Consider the following 7,364-nt stretch of genomic DNA (forward strand, 5'->3'; position numbering starts at 1 on the left):
TTCTTTAACATTGTTATCAACAATTGCCTTCAGTATCGCTATACCACAGTCATTTAATATTTTACATACAGTTTTAAAAAACTCTTTGTTTGCTCCAACATTATTAGGAAATTTATTTAGCCTTAAGCCCTTAGGCACAATATTCAATTTAATGCATTCCAAAAGGTACCAATTATCCAACGCTAAATTTTTATATCTATTCAAAAGGTATTTAAACCTCTTACATTTGTCCTTGTAGCTAACATATTGCGGTTGGTTTCTCTCCGCTTCCCCCGAAGCAGACGTAAATGATTTGACCAGCCATTCATCAAAGTTCAATTCATTATAGGCTTGGAAACGCCCTTGTATGTCCCTAGAACTATTATTTCCTCGATTAGTTAGTCTTGCCGGTCCACGGGTGTCTCCAAATACACCATCAGGTTGTGGCCTCTCAACCCCTCATGTACTAACTGACGTTGTTCTTCTGCTGTCTGTCGAACATGATGTCACCATTCGCTCACCACTGTTCACTGGACTGCTCTGGGCGCATGGTATCGACGTCCCTGAATCAGGAAATGCTGAAGAATTTGGCGTATTCTGCATGTGGGTTTGAATTACCCATAAAAGCTCGCTCAATAAGAAATGATTTTCCATGTCATTCCACAGACTCCTTGTACCAAGCAGCCACAACCAATAACCCAAAAAAATGCAGCAACTGCAAAATGACAAAAAACATAAATCCACACTGCTGTTCGGTAACAATAAAGGCTGTCCTCCTCCTTATAATTCCAAAAAATGAGTGAACCCATATAAGTAAATTGATGAAAAGTTTAATAACTCATAAAACACATAATAACAACCAGAAACAGATTAAGCGCGCTTTCATCTCGTAACTCGAGACTTCATCAAAATCATCTGTTCAATTAAAAACTTCATGCTTAAATAATCTTACATTCATTTTCATTGGTTGTTTCTGGCACTCAAATCAATTAATACATTTTTACATTTTACTTATATTATTTTATATATTATAACGTTGGTAAATACCCTATTGAAAAATACATAATAAAATACCCCGTTTAAAATGCCATAATAAAAATATATATCTCTAATCTAATACAAGCAACTGTGGTTTAAACCCACTGTTCTAAACACTTATATAGGAATGTGGTATAGTGAAATAATATTGTAGTATAAGGTATACTACATAAACATAATGAAGGCAAGGAAGCAGTTTAGAAGACACACACACGGGCTTTAATATCAATAGTTCGTAAGCGCTTTCGGTCAAGCCACTTGCTCAACCTTCATCAGACGTCTGATGAAGGTTGCGCAAGTGGCTTGACCGAAAGTGCTTACGAACTATTGATATTAAAGCCCGTGTGTGTGTCTTCTAAACTGCTTCCTTGCCTTCATTATATTTTACCCGTTTGTTGTTGAACTTGGTTTTGTTTGATATACTACATAAACCTCTGTATAAAACCTTTGTATTAAAATATAGACATATGTGTATTATATATAAATAAATATAAAATAAATATGATAAAATGTAATAATAACAAAGTATATATATATAAAATATAAATATAAATATATATATAGAATATATGGAAAAGTGGATGTATAAAGGTATATATATATATATATATATATATATATATATATATATATATATATATCTATATCGTATATATTACTCATGATGTCCTCTTGGGATTTAATGACAACAACTTCAGGGCTGGTTTAATAGAGATATGGTCATTCATTCCCGGATGGGTACAAGCATCCAATCTAATTTGCCATATCATCTCACGGTATTCCAAAAAAGTTTCCCAATCACCACCCCTTTCCTTCTGTTTGACTTCTTCCAGTACCCAAAATTTTATATTCATATTCATACATTTAAGGGTGTGTCTATAGAGTGCATTGTTCTCATTCTTTTTATTAATATCTCTAATGTGTTCATACATCCTATTTCTGAGATTCCTTTCAGTTTTTCCCACGTAGTATGCTCCGCATATTAAACAATATGCCAGGTACACAACTCCTCTTGTATAACAACTAGAATAGGTGTGACTCATCAATTTGAAACCAATACTGGAAAGATAAAGTTCCTTTTCTCCCGCCATAAACGGACATTGGCCACACCTACCACATTTATGTGTACCCATTTTCCGCTCTGCCCCTCCATTGTTTTTGCCTCTCTTTATCTCCAAAATATTTTTCAAATTCATATTTCTTCTAAAGCCATATTTTAGGGGTTCCTGGAAAAACTGCATTCTCGTAGGCATCCTACTAAACATTTTCCAGATTTCATTAATACCCTTCCTCAACCAACTCATATCAGAATAATAGGTTAATATTAATCGTGGTACTTCCTTTCCAAAATTAACATTGATATTCTTTTCCAGATTGAATTTAGTAGTAATTTCATTCCTATTTACATTATCTAATTCACTATCCAAAAGCTCCATGTTGTTGCTGTCTATTAATTCATATTTTAACAGAGGCCGATATTCAACATTTCGCTTCCTAATTATTTCTTTTTTGACATTCTCTATCAATCTTTTGGGATACCCTCTCTCCCTAAAGATTTCTTGGACCAATTCAAGTTCTCTTATAAATTCTTCAAAGTCCGAGGTCATCCTTGACACCCTCACCATCTGGCCTTTAATAACATTCTTTTTTAAATGGTTAGGGTGGTCACTCTGGTAGTGTAACAAGGAGTTGGAATAACATTCTTTCATATAAATCTTAGACCTATATATCCTTTTTTCATAGTCCTTACTCACATTAACATCCTAATAATTCATGTCTTTCTCATTCCATTCATATGTAAATTTTAGGAAATAGGTACTATTATTCAAATATTCAATACATTCTTTTATAATTTCTTGTGTACCATCCCAAACAATAAAAATATTGTGTAAAAATCTGTAGTACCTCACTATATTTTGCTTAAATCTTGAATCCAAGACATGTTTTACTTCCCAGTATAGCATTATAATATTTGCATATATTCGGGCGCATGCTGAGCCCATATCTACGCTTAATCTGTTTCTGGTTGTTATTATGTGTTTTATGAGTTATTAAACTTTTCCTCAATTTACTTATACGGGTTCGCTCGTTTTTTGGAATTATAAGGAGGAGGACAGCCTTTATTGTTACCGAACAGCAGTGTGGATTTATGTTTTTTGTCGTTTTGCAGTTGCTGCATTTTTTTGGGTTATTGGTTGTGGCTGCTTGGTACGAGGAGTCCGTGGAGTGACATGGAAAATCATTCCTTATTGAGCGAGCTTTCACGGGTAATTCAAACCCACATGCAGAATACGCCAAATTCTTCAGCATTTCCTGATTCAGGGGGTGTCAATACCATGCGCCCAGAGCAGTCCAGTGAACAGTGGTGAGCGAATGGTGATGTCATGTTCGACAGACAGCAGAAGAACAACACCAGTTAGTACACAAGGGGTTGAGAGGCCACAACCCGACGGTGTACTTGGAGACACCCGTGGACAGGCGAGACTAACTAATCAAGGAAATAATAGTTCTAGAGACATACAAAGGCATTTCCAAGCCTATAATGAATTGAACTTTGATGAATGGCTGGTCAAATCATTTACGTCTGCTTCGGGGAAAGCGGAGAGAAGCCAACCGCAATATGTTAGCTACAAGGACAAATATAAGAGGTGTAAATACCTTTTGAATAGATATAAAAATTTAGCGTTGGATAATTGGTACCTTTTGGAATGTATTAAATTGAATATTGTGCCTAAGGGCTTAAGGCTAAATAAATTTCCTAATAATGTTGGGGCAAACGAAGAGTTTTTTAAAACTGTATATAAAATATTAAATGACTGTGGTATAGCGATACTGAAGGCAATTGTTGATAACAATGTTAAAGAAATGGAAAGTTGCAAGAAAGATATTGATAAATTACACAAGGAAATTAGTGAAGATTTAGTTTTTACATTAACTGAGTACAAGAATATTTATTGCAGAACACTACAGGACGTTGATTTTAATATATCAAAAAATTATAAAAAGAAAGTGGGTAAGCTAGAGCGTGATAGGGTAGACTACAATGAAGGGAATGCCTATATCACATATGACAAAAGGAGGTATGATAGGTTTGATAGAGTAACGAAATTTAAACAATATGGAAAAAGGGTAATTTACCCCCTGCTAGATCGGAATATAGGGACGAAAATAATGATGAATACCAGAATAAATACTCAGAATTTGAGGACCCTTTGGGGGAAGAGTATGGACCAAGGAGGTCTGAGAGAATAAGGAATCAAAACAAAAAACAAACCTATGCAGAAGTAACGGGCAATCAATTTGGGAGACAAGGGAGAGGGAGATACAAGAGATACACGGGGTTTCACCCTATATGGAATGGTTTATTAACCAAGAGAATGTTGAACCCTGAGTAGAAGACACTATAGGAAAAGAGTGTGATAGTGAAAACAACATGTTTAATAGTAAAATTATAACATACACTTACAATAATTTTAATATTTATAACTATACTGATTTGGAAATAACAAAGGGATTTTTGGATTATTTACAAAAGGATTTACCTTTGTGCCAACAAGGAAACCAAAAATAGATGAAATAATATTGGATATTCAACTTTTTACTAGGAAATTAAATTTGGCAGTACTATTTCAGGATAATCCACATGTTGGAGAAACTAAATTAGAAAAGTGTAGTATATACAACCCTCCATTGCATCAGGACATACACAATTTTGAAAAGTGTACAATCAATATGATTAGGGAAGAATATTGGAAGAGAAGAAAGTTAACCTCCAATTTGAATAAGGAAGAAAAGGAATTTTGGAACTATTTAAAAACAATGGGATGATTAGAGTTATGAAGCCTGATAAGGGGGGAGGGATAGTCCTTATGGACCAATGGGACTACACCAATAGGATGCTAAAAATATTGGATACAGAAAATAGATACTGTATTATATCTAAAAATGAACTGAATATATTCTACAGAAGAATTGACTTAATATTAGAGGATAATTTAATGCAAGGATTAATTGACGTAGAATTATTTAATTTTTTGAAAGTATCTAAACCTGTTATACCTGCGATTTTTGGAATCCCAAAAATACATGAACAACTAGAAGATCCCCCTTTGAGGCCCATTGTTACCTCACAGGGATCCAAGACGCAGCCTTTGGCAATATTAGTTGACACAAAATTAAAGGATTTTCACTTAAAATATTCACATATATTGGTAGATTCCTGGGACTTTCTATACAAATTTAGTACTACTCCATTCAATGAAAACTTTCTTTTTTTTGACCATTGATGTAAAAGATTTGTTTTCGGTGATTCCCCACAAAGAGGGCTTAGAGTGGTTTGAAAAGATGCTTACTGAATTTCAAATGTTGAATTCAGATGAGTTTAGATTAGTACTAGAGAGCATGGAACTAGTTTTGAAATACAACTTCCTTTATTTCCAAGGTGATATATACCATCAACTTGACGATGTAGCTATGGGCTCAGCATGAGCCCCAGTATATGCAAATATTATAATGCTATACTGGGAAGTAAAACATGTCTTGGATTCAAGATTCAAGCAAAATATAGTGAGGTACTACAGATTTTTAGACGATATTTTTATTGTTTGGGATGGTACACAAGAAATTATAAAATAATTTATTGAATATTTGAATAATAGTACCTATTTCCTAAAATTTACATATGAATGGAATGAGAAAGACATGCATTATTTGGATGTTAAGGTGAGTAAGGACTATGAAAAAAGGATATATAGGTGTAAGATTTATAGGAAAGAATGTTATTCCAACTCCTTGTTACACTACCAGAGTGACCACCCTAACCATTTAAAAAGGAATGTTATTAAAGGCCAGATAATGAGGGTGTCAAGGATGACCTTGGACTTTGAAGAATTTATAAGAGAACTTGAACTGGTCCAAGAAATGTTTAGGGAGAGAGGGTATCCCAAAAGATTGATAGAGAATGTCAAAACAGAAATAAATAGGAAGCAAAATGTTGAATATCGGCCTCTGTTAAAATATGAATTAATAGATAGCAACAACATGGAGCTTTTGGATAGTGAATTAGATAATTTAAATAGGAATGAAATTACTACTAAATTCAATCTGGTAAAGAATATCAATGTTAATTTTGGAAAGGAAGTACCACAATTAATATTAACCTATTATTCTGATATGAGTTGGTTGAGGAAGGGTAGTAATGAGATCTGGAAAATGTTTAGTGGGATGCCCACGAGAATGCAGTTTTTCCAGGAACCCCTAAAATATGGCTTTAGAAGAAACATGAATTTGAAAAATATTTTGGAGATAAAGAGAGGCAAAAACAATGGAGGGGCAGAGCGGAAAACGTGTACACATAAATGTGGTAGGTGTGGCCAATGTCTGTTTATGGCGGGAGAAAAGGAACATTAAATTTCCAGTATTGGTTTCAAATTGATGAGTCACACCTATTCTAGTTGTTATACAAGAGGAGTTGTGTACCTGGCATATTGTTTAATATGCAGAGCATACTACATGGGAAAAACTGAAAGGAATCTCAGAAATAGGGTGTATGAACACATTAGAGATATTAATAAAAAGAATGAGAACAATGCACTCTATAGACACACCCTTAAATGTATGAATATGAATATAAAATTTTGGGTACTGGAAGAAGTTAAACAGAAGGAAAGGGGTGGTGATTGGGAAACTTTTTTGGAATACCATGAGATGATATGGCAAATTAGATTGGATGCTTGTACCCATCCAGGAATGAATGACCACATCTCTATTAAACCAGCCCTGAAGTTGCTGTCATTAAATCCCAAGAGGACATCATGAGTAATATATACGATATATATACCTTTATACATCCACTTTTCCATATATTATATATATATATATATATATATATATATATATATATATATATATATATTTGTATTTTATATATATACTTTTGTTATTATTACATTTTATCATATTTATTATATATTTATTTACATATAATACACATATGTCTATATTTTAATACAGAGGTTTTATACAGAGGTTTATGTAGTATACCTTATACTACAATATTATTTCACTATACCACATTCCTATATAAGTGTTTAGAACAGTGGGTTTAAACCACAGTTGCTTGTATTAGATTAGAGATATATATTTTTATTATGGCATTTTAAACGAGGTATTTTATTATGTATTTTTCAATAGGGTATTTACCAACGCTATAATATATAAAATAATATAAAATAATATAAGTAAAATGTAAAAATGTATTAATTGATTTGAGCGCCAGAAACAACCAATGGAAATGAATGTAAGATTATTTAAGCATGAAGTTTTTAATTGAACAGATGATTCTGATG

Source organism: Protopterus annectens, chromosome 17.part0, assembly GCF_019279795.1.
Source record: "Protopterus annectens isolate FY-2018-M chromosome 17.part0, PAN1.0, whole genome shotgun sequence".
Taxonomy (NCBI): Eukaryota; Metazoa; Chordata; order Ceratodontiformes; family Protopteridae; genus Protopterus; species Protopterus annectens.